This window comes from Triticum urartu, chromosome 4 (genome assembly GCF_003073215.2).
Source record: "Triticum urartu cultivar G1812 chromosome 4, Tu2.1, whole genome shotgun sequence".
Lineage (NCBI taxonomy): Eukaryota > Viridiplantae > Streptophyta > Magnoliopsida > Poales > Poaceae > Triticum > Triticum urartu.
The window spans coordinates 75,043,464-75,057,167 of record NC_053025.1 but is presented as its reverse complement, the minus strand read 5'-3'; positions in this window follow the sequence as shown (position 1 = coordinate 75,057,167).

Sequence of the window (13,704 nt, the reverse complement as noted above, 5' to 3'; positions counted from 1 at the left end):
TAAGTTATGAAGAAAGCAATAGCAACAAACTAAACGATCAAGTGCTAAGCTTATGGAATGGGTCAAGTCAATCACATCATTCTCCTAATGATGTGATCCCGTTAATCAAATGACAACTCATGTCTATGGCTAGGAAACATAACCATTTTCGATCAGCGAGCTAGTCAAGTAGAGGCATACTAGTGACACTCTGTTTGTCTATGTATTCACATATGTATTATGTTTCCGGTTAATACAATTCTAGCATGAATAATAAACATTTATCATGATATAAGGAAATAAATAATAACTTTATTATTGCCTCTAGGGCATATTTCCTTTAGTCTCCCACTTGCACTAGAGTCAATAATCTAGATTACACAGTAATGATTCTAACACCCATGGAGCCTTGGTGCTGATCATGTTTTGCTCGTGGAAGAGGCTTAGTCAGCGGGTCTGCAACATTCAAATCCGTATGTATCTTGCAAATTTCTATGTCTCCCACTTGGACTAAATCCCGAATGGAATTGAAGCGTCTCTTGATGTGCTTGGTTCTCTTGTGAAATCCGGATTCCTTCGCCAAGGCAATTTCACCAGTATTGTCACAAAAGATTTTCATTGGACCCGATGCACTAGGTATGACACCTAGATCGGATATGAACTTCTTCATCCAGACTCCTTCATTTGCTGCTTCCGAAGCAGCTATGTACTCCACTTCACATGTAGATCCTGCCACGACGCTTTGTTTAGAACTGCACCAACTGACAGCTCCACCGTTCAATATAAACACGTATCCGGTTTGCCATTTAGAATCGTCCGGATCAGTGTCAAAGCTTGCATCAACGTAACCATTTACGATGAGCTCTTTGTCACCTCCATATACGAGAAACATATCCTTAGTCCTTTTTAGGTACTTTAGGATGTTCTTGACCGCTGTCCAGTGATCCACTCCAGGATTACTTTAGTACCTCCCTGCTAGACTTATAGCAAGGCACACATCAGGTATGGTACACAACATTGCATACATGATAGAGCCTATGGCTGAAGCATAGGAAACATCTTTCATTTTTTCTCTATCTTCTGCGGTGGTCGGACATTGAGTCTTACTCAACTTCACACCTTGTAACACAGGCAAGAACCCTTTCTTTGCCTGATCCATTTTGAACTTCTTCAAAACTTTGTCAAGGTATGTGCTTTGTGAAAGTCCAATTAAGCGTCTTGATCTATCTCTATAGATCTTAGTGCCCAATATGTAAGCAGCTTCACCGAGGTCTTTCATTGAAAAACTCTTATTCAAATATCCCTTTATGCTATCCAGATTTTCTATATCATTTCCAATCAATAATATGCCATCCACATATAATATCAGAAATGCTACAGAGCTCCCACTCACTTTCTTGTAAATACAGGCTTCTCCAAAGTCTGTACAAAACCAAATGCTTTGATCACACTATCAAAGCGTTTATTCCAACTCCGAGAGGCTTGCACAAGTCCATAAATGGATAGCTGGAGCTTGCACACTTTGTTAGCTCCCTTTGGATCGACAAAACCTTCTGGATGCATCATATACAACTCTTCTTCCAGAAATCCATTCAGGAATGCAGTTTTAACATGCATTTGCCAAATTTCATAATCATAATATGCGACAATTGCTAACATGATTCGGACGGACTTAAGCATCACTACGGGTGAGAAGGTCTCATCGTAGTCAATCCCTTGAACTTATCGAAAACCTTTTACAACAAGTCGAGCTTTGTAGACAGTAACATTACCGTCAATGTCAGTCTTCTTCTTGAAGATCCATTTATTCTCAATTGCTTGCCGATCAACGGGCAAGTCAACCAAAGTCCATACTTTGTTCTCATACATGGATCCATCTCAGATTTCATGGCTTCTAGCCATTTTGCGGAATCTGGGCTCACCATCGCTTCTTCATAGTTCGTAGGTTCATCATGATCTAGTAGCATGACTTCCAGAACAGGATTACCGTACCACTCTGGTGCGGATCTTATTCTGGTTGATCTACGAGGTTCGGTAGTAACTTGATCTGAAGTTTCATGATCATTATCATTAGCTTCCTTACTAATTGGTGTAGGTGTCACAGAAACCGGTTTCTGTGATGTACTACTTTCCAACAAGGGAGCAGGTACAGTTACCTCATCAAGTTCTACTTTCCTCCCACTCACTTCTTTCGAGAGAAACTCCTTCTCTAGAAAGGATCCATTCTTAGCAACGAAAGTCTTGCCTTCGTATCTATGATAGAAGGTGTACCCAACAGTTTCCTTTGGGTATCCTATGAAGACACATTTCTCCGATTTGGGTTTGAGCTTATCAGGTTGAAGCTTTTTCACATAAGCATCGCAGCCCCAAACTTTCAGAAATGACAACTTTGGTTTCTTGCCAAACCACAGTTCGTAAGGCGTCGTCTCAACGGATTTCGATGGTGCCCTATTTAACGTGAATGCAGCCGTCTCTAAAGCATAACCCCAAAATGATAGCGGTAAATCTGTAAGAGACATCATAGATCACACCATATCTAGTAAAGTACGATTACGACGTTCAGACACACCATTACGCTATGGTGTTCCGGGTGGCGTGAGTTGCGAAACTATTCCGCATTGTTTCAAATGTAGACCATACTCGTAACTCAAATATTCTCCTCCATGATCAGATCGTAGAAACTTTATTTTCTTGTTACGATGATTTTCAACTTCACTCTGAAATTCTTTGAACTTTTCAAATGTTTCAGACTTATGTTTCATTAAGTAGATATACCCATATCTGCTTAAGTCATCTGTGAAGGTGAGAAAATAACGATATCCGCCACGAGCCTCAATATTCATCGGACCACATACATCTGTATGTATGATTTCCAATAAATCCGTTGCTCTCTCCATAGTACCGGAGAATGGCGTTTTGGTCATCTTGCCCATGAGGCATGGTTTGCAAGTACCAAGTGATTCATAATCAAGTGATTCCAAAAGTCCATCAGTATGGAGTTTCTTCATGCGCTTTACACCGATATGACCTAAACGATAGTGCCACAAATAAGTTGCACTATCATTATCAACTCTGCATCTTTTGGCTTCAACATTATGAATATGTGTATCACTACTATCGAGATTCATCAAAAATAGACCACTCTTCAAGGGTGCATGACCATAAAAGATATTACTCATATAAATAGAACAACCATTATTCTCCGATTTAAATGAATAACCGTCTCGCATCAAACAAGATCCAGATATAATGTTCATGCTCAACGCTGGCACCAAATAACAATTATTTAGGTCTAAAACTAATCCCGAAGGTAGATCTAGAGGTAGTGTGTCGACCGTGATCACATCGACTTTGGAACCATTTCCCACGCGCATTGTCACCTCATCCTTTGCCAGTGTTCTCTTAATCCGTAGTCCCTGTTTCGAGTTGCAAATGTTAGCAACAGAACCAGTATCAAATACCCAGGTGCTACTGCGAGCTCTAGTAAGGTACACATCAATAACATGTATATCACATATACCTTTGTTCACCTTGCCATCCTTCTTATCCGCCAAATACTTGGGGCAGTTCCGCTTCCAGTGTCCAGTCTGCTTGCAGTAGAAGCACTTAGTTTCAGGCTTAGGTCCAGATTTGGGTTTCTTCTCCTGAGCAGTAACTTGCTTACTGTTCTTCTTGAAGTTCCCCTTCTTCTTCCCTTTCCCCTTTTTCTTGAAACTGGCGGTCTTGTTGACCATCAACACTTGATGCTCCTTCTTGATTTCTACCTCCGCAGCCTTTAGCGTTGCGAAGAGCTCGGGAATTGTCTTATCCATCCCTTGCATGTTATAGTTCATCATGAAGCTCTTGTAGCTTGGTGGCAGTGATTGAAGAACTCTGTCAATGACACTATCAACATGAAGATTAACTCCCAGTTGAGTCAAGTGATTATGATACCCAGACATTTTGAGTATATGTTCACTGACAAAACTATTCTCCTCCATCTTGCAGCTATAGAATTTATTGGAGACTTCATATCTCTCAATCCGAACATTTTCTTGAAATATTAACTTCAACTCCTGGAACATCTCATATGCTCCATGGCGTTCAAAACGTCGTTGAAGTCCCGATTCTAAGCCGTAAAGCATGGCACACTGAACTATCGAGTAGTCATCAGCTTTGCTGTGCCAGACGTTCATAACATCTGGTGTTGCTCCAGCAGTAGGCCTGGCACCTAGTGGTGCTTCCAGGACGTAATTCTTCTGTGCAGCAATGAGGATAATCCTCAAGTTACGGACCCAGTTCGTGTAATTGCTACCATCATCTTTCAACTTTGCTTTCTCAAGGAACGCATTAAAATTCAACGGAACAACAACACGGGCCATCTATCTACAATCAAACATAGACAAGCAAGATACTATCAGGTACTAAGTTCATGATAAATTTAAGTTCAATTAATCATATTACTTAAGAACTCCCACTTAGAAAGACATCCCTCTAATATTCTAAGTGATCACGTGATCCAAATCAACTAAACCATAACCGACCATCACGTGAAATGGAGTAGCTTTCAATGGTGAACATCAGTATGTTGATCATATCTACTATATGATTCACGCTCGACCTTTCGGTCTCAGTGTTCCGAGGCCATATGTGCATATGCTAGGCTCGTCAAGTTTAACCTGAGTATTCTGCGTGTGCAAAACTGGCTTGCACCCGTTGTAGATGGACGTAGAGCTTATCACACCCGATCATCACGTGGTGTCTGGGCACGACGAACTTTGGCAACGGTGCATACTCAGGGAGAACACTTTTATCTTGAAATTTAGTGAGAGATCATCTTATAATGCTACCGTCAATCAAAGCAAGATAAGATGCATAAAAGATAAACATCACATGCAATCAATATAAGTGATATGATATGGCCATCATCATCTTGTGCTTGTGATCTCCATCTCCGAAGCACCGTCATGATCACCATTGTCACCGGCGCGACACCTTGATCACCATCGTATCATCGTTGTCGTCTCGCCAATCTTATGCTTCCACGACTATCGCTACTGCTTAGTGATAAAGTAAAGCATTACAGCGCAATTGCATTGCATACAATAAAGCGACAACCATATGGCTCCTGCCAGTTGCCGATAACTCGGTTACAAAACATGATCATCTCATACAATAAAATTTAGCATCATGTCTTGACCATATCACATCACAACATGCCCTGCAAAACAAGTTAGACGTCCTCTACTTTGTTGTTGCAAGTTTTACGTGGCTGCTACGGGCTTAAGCAAGAACCGTTCTTACCTACGCATCAAAACCACAATGATAGTTTGTCAAGTTGGTGCCGTTTTAACCTTCGCAAGGACCGGGCGTAGCCACACTTGGTTCAACTAAAGTTGGAGAAACTGACACCCGCCAGCCACCTGTGTGCAAAGCACGTCGGTAGAACCAGTCTCGCGTAAGCGTACACGTAATGTCGGTCCGGGCCGCTTCATCCAACAATACCGCCGAACCAAAGTATGACATGCTGGTAAGCAGTATGACTTATATCGCCCACAACTCACTTGTGTTCTACTCGTGCACAACATCAACGCATAAAACCTAGGCTCGGATGCCACTGTTGGGGAACGTAGTAATTTCAAAAAATTTCCTACGCACATGCAAGATCATGGTGATGCATAGCAATGAGAGGGGAGAGTGTTGTCCATGTACCCTCGTAGACCGAAAGCGGAAGCGTTAGCACAACGCGGTTGATGTAGTCGTACGTCTTCACGGCCCGACCGATCAAGCACCGAAACTACGGCACCTCCGAGTTTTAGCACACGTTTAGCTCGATGACGATCCCCGGACTCCGATCCAGCAGAATGTCGGGGAAGAGTTCCGTCAGCACGACGGCGTGGTGATGATCTTGATGTTCCACTGTCGCAGGGCTTCGCCTAAGCACCACTACAATATTATCGAGGACTATGGTGGAGGGGGGCACCGCACACGGCTAAGAGATCAATGATCAACTATTGTGTCTGGGGTGCCCCCCTGCCCCTGTATATAAAGGAGCAAGGGGGAGGAGGTGTGGCCAGGCAAGGGGCGCGCCAGGAGGAGTCCTACTCCTCCTGGGAGTAGGACTCCCCCCTTTCCATGTTGGATTAGGACTTGGGGGGAAGGAGAGAGAGGGAAAAGGAAAGGGGGGGGGGCGCCGACCCCCCTCCTTGTCCAATTCGGACTGGGAGGGGGAAGGGTGCGCGGCTGCCCCTTGGCCTCCTCTCCACTTCCCCCACTAGGCCCATTAAGGCCCATTAGGTTACGGGGGGTTCCGGTAACCTCCCGGTACTTCTGTAAAATGCTGATTTCACCCGGAACACTTCCGATGTCCAAACATAGGCTTCCAATATATCAATCTTCATGTCTCGACCATTTCGAGACTCCTCATCATGTCTGTGATCATATCCGGGACTCCAAACAACCTTCGGTACATCAAAATATATAAACTCATAATGAAACTATCATCGTAACGTTAAGCATGCGGACCCTACGGGTTCGAGAACAATGTAGACATGACCGAGACATGTCTCTGGTCAATAAACAATAGTGGAACCTGGATGCTCATATTGGCTCCTACATTTTCTACGAAGATCTTTATCGGTCAGACCGCATAACAACATACGTTGTTCCCTTTGTCTTCGGTATATTACTTACCCGAGATTCGATCGTGGGTCTCTCAATACCTAGTTCAATCTCGTTACCGGCAAGTCTCTTTACTCGTTCCGTAATACATCATCCTGCAAGTAACTCATTAGTTGCAATGCTTGCAAGGCTTAAGTGATGTGCATTACCGAGAGGGCCCAGAGATACCTCTCTGACAGTCAGAGTGACAAATCCTAATCTTGAAATACGCCAACCCAACAAGTACCTTCGGAGACACTTGTAGAGCACCTTTATAATCACCTAGTTACGTTGTGATGTTTGGTAGCACACAAAGTGTTCCTCCGGTAAACGGAAGTTGCATAATTTCATAGTCATAGGAACATGTATAAGTTATGAAGAAAGCAATAGCAACAAACTAAACAATCAAGTGCTAAGCTTATGGAATGGGTCAAGTCAATCACATCATTCTCCTAATGATGTGATCCCGTTAATCAAATGTAAACTCATGTCTATGGCTAGGAAACATAACCATCTTCGATCAACGAGCTAGTCAAGTAGAGGCATACTAGTGACACTCTGTTTGTCTATGTATTCACACATGTATTATGTTTCCGGTTAATACAATTCTAGCATGAATAATAAACATTTATCATGATATAAGGAAATAAATAATAACTTTATTATTGCCTCTAGGGCATATTTCCTTCACTCGGGGGGTCATCACAGTCAATGGAAACACAGAGCGCTCTCTCCGCACGGAGGAGCACACTGCGGCCATCACAGCAGAAGTGCAAAGCAGCCTCTTAAGGCAATCCACTAGTTCGGCGATTAAGGACCCAGACAACTTCAAGCGCGCCCGGAGTAATCAACAACTGGACCGCCTGGCACGTCCCGAGCTCGCATAGCAATGCGGCCCCCACCCTGGCCCTAGCCAAATGGCGAAATTCGTGCCACGCGTACATAATTATGCATTAAAAATACCATCACTACAAAAAATACACTTCTGTGATGATACATGTTTGTCACAGTAGGTCGCGTTTTCTGTCATGCATGTACATCGATGACAAATTTATGACAAAATCAAGATAGTCATACCTGTGCTATCGTAGAAGTGTTCCATGACATTGCCAAAATTATCATCACGAAAGTGTCCACTTCCATGACGATAAATCATGCGTCACAGAAGTGCTTTCGTCAAGGGTGACCGACACGTGGCATCCACTGTAACGGAACGCCGTTAAGCTATCGGGTCGGATTTTGGATCCGATAACCCGTTAACAGCCACGACCAATGCCGATTTTCCACGTATAAAATTCTCATTGGCTGACGGATCCACGCGTCAGCTTCGTGTTGGCACAGGTGTCACTCATCCAATGGTTGAGATGGGCCTATGATATGTTGACACGCGGACCGGCCCAAAAGTTGCCCATAAAGATTAAATGGGCCGGCCCAACCAAAGGCCCATAAGATTTAGCGGACCATAATGGGCCGGCACAGCTAAAGGCCCACAAAATTTAGCGGACCATAATGGGCCGGCCCAGCTAAAGGCCCACATGATTTTGCAGACCATAATGGGTCGGCCCAGCTAAAGGCCCACAAGATTTTGCGGACCACAATGGGCCAGCCCAGCTAAAGGCCCACTAGATTCTGCCGACCATAATGGGTCGGCCCAGCTAAAGGCCCAACATTCTCTATCAAATCGGCCCGTCAACGGCCTGTCCTAAACTTGTCATCAACGCGGCCCATGGTCACTTCTGGCCCATTAATAGTCCGCTAAGTAATTGGGCCGAATTACGGCCCGGTGTATTTCCGGCCTGTTAAAGGTCTGGCTTCATTTGGGCCCATTTACAGGCCATCAAAACTTTCGGCCCATAAATGACCGTGAAGGATTTGGGTCATATTCGGCCATGTCTGACATTCGGCCTGTTAGAGGCCCACTATAGCTTTGGGCCACTTTCGGCCTGTTGTCATTTTCGGCCTGTTAACGCCGGACCTAAACCATGGGCCATATGTGGCCCAACGTCATATCGGGCCCATTAACAACCCATATAAAAATGACGATAATCTAGCCCGACCGAAGTTCCGGCCTGTTAAAGGCCCGTGTATTAGGTCGGCGCATTTCGGCCCCGTCCGAATTTCGGCCTGTTAAAGTCCAGTGGGTTATTTGGCACAATCAGGGCCCAATCTCACTTTCGGTCTATTAAAGGCCCATGTATTTTATGGGCTCGAGATATTTACACCTGTAAACAACCTATTTTTAATGAGGGCCCAAATTATGTTTTGGCCTGTGAAAGGCCCACTTTGGGCACAGGCCTACCAGAAAAATATGAAAGCTTATGCTAATTTAGGCCCAGATATTTTTAGTGGGCTACATGCCAATTTCGACCCATAATCGTTTTTAGCCCAATTGGAATGGGCCCGACGAATGTTGGCATGTTTGGCTCCTACGAAGCTTTAGGCCGAATACATTACTAAGATAAACCTACACTATACAAAAATAGCGTCATAATTACTGCAGCCTGAGGCAGCATCATAAATGTTGTATCACAACAAAATAAATTCCAACCATACAACAAAAGGCCTGTTGGCATAAAGTTTACAGTCCTTCCAGATAAAAGCACCATCAGATGTATAGAAGCAGCGATCATTTGACCCGAGTGCTAATGTTTCAGGCTGTAGAATCTGATGGAGCAGCACGATTTCCACCTTTTTTCCGCCATTGCTCTTGAACAACGAAGCGAATGTCTGATAGTCTGGTTTCAAAACCATTCATATCTTGACGACATTTCTCAACCACTATTCTTGTTTCCGAAACAACGTCCACTAGGGATTGGACTTGTGTCTGGAGCATAGATATATCACTCTGTCTAGCAGGAAGATTTTGTTCAGTAGGCGATTTGGACGAGGTTACCTTGACAACCAACCCAGAATTACGCAGGAAGGTGCTTTTTGCACTGTTAGTGGAGAGATACTGACGCACTGCAGCAAGAGGTGACATTGTGCCTGTAGTAGCCTCGTCACCTTCAGGTGGTTGTGGCTGTTCAATCATTTGTTCCATAGCTTCCTGAAAGTTTGAACTTGTAGATTAGTGTACCAGATAAGTTACTAATGAGATAAAAACAAACAAAGTAGGTTAAATGTTTATACATAACTTATTTTGGTGAACTACTGTAATACATTAGCATGTATTGTAGTGCCAACTACATAATAAAATCACTTTCGGAACATATGTCCATGTAGCATGCCTACTGTATTGTCTATTTCCTCACATTCATTGACATCTAAGGATAAAGAGACATGGTTTAAAGTAGGATGAACATAGTATGGCATCATTCATATCATGGGCAAAAAGATATAAAACAAACAAGCTATTTTATCATTGTGTGCGCACGTGAACATAACAACTAGATTACAGATCAAGACCAAAAGAATATCCTTCATCTCTTTTAAACCATGTAAGGTGAAATGATACATTAAGACAACTGTGAATAAAAGTGAACAGAGTAACTGACATTGGCTGCAAACCAAGTAGTTAAATGAACACATCACAGTACCAATCAGTTCAAGGCAGGAGGAGTAAGGACTTACAACAGCGGCTTGAACTGGTGTGCTCATTCCCTTCATCTTGCTGGTGTGGCAATCCTTGAAGATTTGCACTACATTCGGTTCAGGTTCTTTTTGGTCCGCACGGGATTTCCTCTGTATTTGGAACAAGTCAATATAGATACGATAATATGGCACACAAAATGAAGGAAGTAGCAGCTATTTACAAGAGCCTCGCAGTGTGCAATATAGCTACGAGATCCTGTGGTCTGTTGGAATTTCACTTTAGAACGGTTGGTTTTGTTCTTCAAACAGTTAGCCTAGAAGAAGATACACTTGTAAGGCACATACATAAATACAAGTTCAATATGTGGTCTGATTAAATACATATAGCCTACCTGATACTTTGGATCAGACCAGTGTTTAACGAGGGCTGTCCAGTCTTCATCTGTAATATATTCCACTGGAGATGTTTGGGATATTTCATTGTTAGCCTTGCCTTCAAAGTGAGATTTTCTAAGGTGGTATCGATACTGTCGCAGAGCAGACTGAAAAACATGAGTGCATGCTTGTCTAGTTGCATCATCTTTCGGATCCAACTTGAACCTCATCTGTTGAAAAAAGAATGTAAGTCTTATTAGGAGGAAGCTAGAAAGTATGGGACAGAGCAAGACAATATTACTAATTGCGATGAATAACATTACTTACGGATAAATGGTCAAGGAAGGTGTTAAACTGGGTATTGTCTTTCTCATTCCTGTACTGGATCCACGTTGGGAGGATACGTGCATGACACCTAACGGTAACGGCTGCCTCTGATACTAACTTGGCTGACTCTGTAGCATCACGTGGCCTTTTTAAACCTGCCTCAAAATGGATCTCCATTCTTCCTCCTTTAGATTTTGTTAATCTGTCAAGCATTATCCCTGATGTCTGTTTCCGCTTGCGCCGTGGTGCTAGTTCAACAACGAATATGGAAAGTGTTAGTGTACATCAAACTGTGAGAGTACATATAAAGGAGCATGCAACTGCAACTTGACTCGGTCAGGTACCGTCTTGGTGTTGATGCTCATGAGGTTCATCTGATCTTGCCAAGTCCTGTTGTGTCAGTAGTGCTTCGGAAGTAGTGTTAGGTGTGAAGGCAGCTTGGGAACTAGCCAGTTCCGGAGCAAACGAACGAGTAACTGGTTGAGATGCTGGTACAGTTGAAGCGGATTCTGCAGCTGGTGGAGCAGGTGATACTGTGTTTGTAGATTTATCCGGTGGACTTGGACCTTCTACTGCACTATAAGTACCAGTAGAATCTCGACGGCAGAACCTTTTCCATTTCACCCGACGAGTAATAGCACTCCCTACTATATTATTTTCCTTGCTCTTTTTTGACTTTGCCATGTCAAGCTGTACCCACAACACAAAAGAATAAAATCACTCTTCAAAACTCATTGATGCATGATACAGACAAGCAATACTTTGATGAAAGACAACCGTATGAGGATGGAATATGTAAGAAAAACAGGACGGCATGACATATTCACAGCTACGATGTGCAAACTAAGCAGAAGGATTTTCAAGAAAATAGAAGTAATGCAAGCTAGACACCATATGAAAGATGCAACCAATACTACTTTGCCAAGTTAAAAGTGTCTTGTCATAAGTGGCAATTCGAAAAATTAGAAGCAGTACAACATAGAAATCAATGCAAGATGCAACCACTATCAAACTGCCATGTTAGAAGCGTCCAATCATGAGTGACTGATGCAGGATACACAACAGTAGTACTTTGATGTAAGAACATGGTATGATAGATAGATGCAGTGTATTCTAGACATAGAAAGCCATGTCATATGCACATGTATAACGTATAAACTCAGCAGGTGCAATTTAATCAAAATAGAAGAAATACATACTAGACAACATATGCAACATGAAACCAATTATCACACTGTCAACTTAGAGCAAGCACCTGCGATGGTGGAGTACGGGAGATGAACTCATCATGTAGACTTGGGACTTCAACTTCATTAGCAGTAGCAGTGGCAAATCTAGAGAGTCTCTGTTTGCGTCGGTGCGGAGGACCACCAACATCCCCTAACTTACTCTTTTCCTTCCTATTTTCCGATATTGCCTTATGAAGTCAAAACCACAAGAAGATGAATAAAATTAGCTCTACATAACTAGTTGATGCATGATACAGACGAACACTACTTTGATGTAAGGCAAGCACAGGATAGGAGGATGGAATATATACAAAAAAGACAACGTTTCATATTCACACGTACGATAGGAGGATGGAATATGTATGAAAAAACAGTAAGCGGAAGGCATTTCAAAAAAAAAGAAGAAATGAAAGCTAGGCACCATATGAACATGCAACCAATATCACTCTATCAGGTAAAAAGTGTCTCGTCGTAAGAGCCATTTCAAGAAATTAGAAGCAGTACAAGCTAGAAGACAATGCAAGATGCAACCTACATCACAGTCCCAAGTTAAATGTGTCTTATGGGTAAGTGATCGTTGCAGGTATAAGTTGTAAGCTACGCAGATGCAATTCAACATAATTAGAAGCAATACAAACTAGACATCATACAGAAAACGCAACCACGTATAACAGTTCCAAGTAAGAGCAAGCACCTGTGATGGTGGAGTAGGGGAGATGTGCTCATCATGTACACGTATGTTCTAGAAACAGGAACATGTGTCATATTCATAGGCATTATGTGTAAAGTAAGTAGATGCAATTCAAGTTAGAAGCAATACAAGCTAGACATCATACGCAACATGCAACCACATATAATAGTGTCAAGTTAGAGCAAGCACCTGTGATGGTGGAGTAGGGGAGATGTGCTCATCATCTACACAGCTACGTTGACTGTCCAGCCTTGTGTTTTCTTACGAATCTTGTTGGGAGGATGGCGGAGTAGAATCTGTAGAGACCCCCTGTTTGAGTTTCTCCGAAGGACCACCATCATCCACTGCCGGACTAATTTCCTTCAGCTGTAATGATTTTGCATTGTGAAGTCAAACCGATAAGAAAAAGGAATAAAATTCGCTCTTCAGAACTCATTCATGCATGATACTGATGAACACTACTCGGATGAAAGGCAAACACATGATGCGAGGATGGAATATGTATGAAAAACAGGATGGCGTGACATATTCACACCTATGATGTGGTAACTAAGCAGAAGGCATTTCAACAAATTAGAAGCACTACAAGCTAGACACCATATGAAAGATGCAACCAATATCACTCTGCCAAGTTCAAACTGTATGGCGTTTCAACAAATTAGAAGCAGTACATGCTAGAAATCATATGCAAGACACAACCAATATCACAGTGGCGACTTAAAGGTGCCTTATCATAAGTGACTGATGCGGGATATGCAAGAATAGTAGTTTGATGTAGAAACAGGAACACATGTCATATTCACAGGCATTATGTGTAAAGTAAGCAGATGCAATTCAACAAAGTTAGAAGCAATACAAGCTAGACATCATACGCAACATGCAACCACATATAATAGTGCCAAGTTAGAGCAAGCACCTGTGATGGTGGAGTAG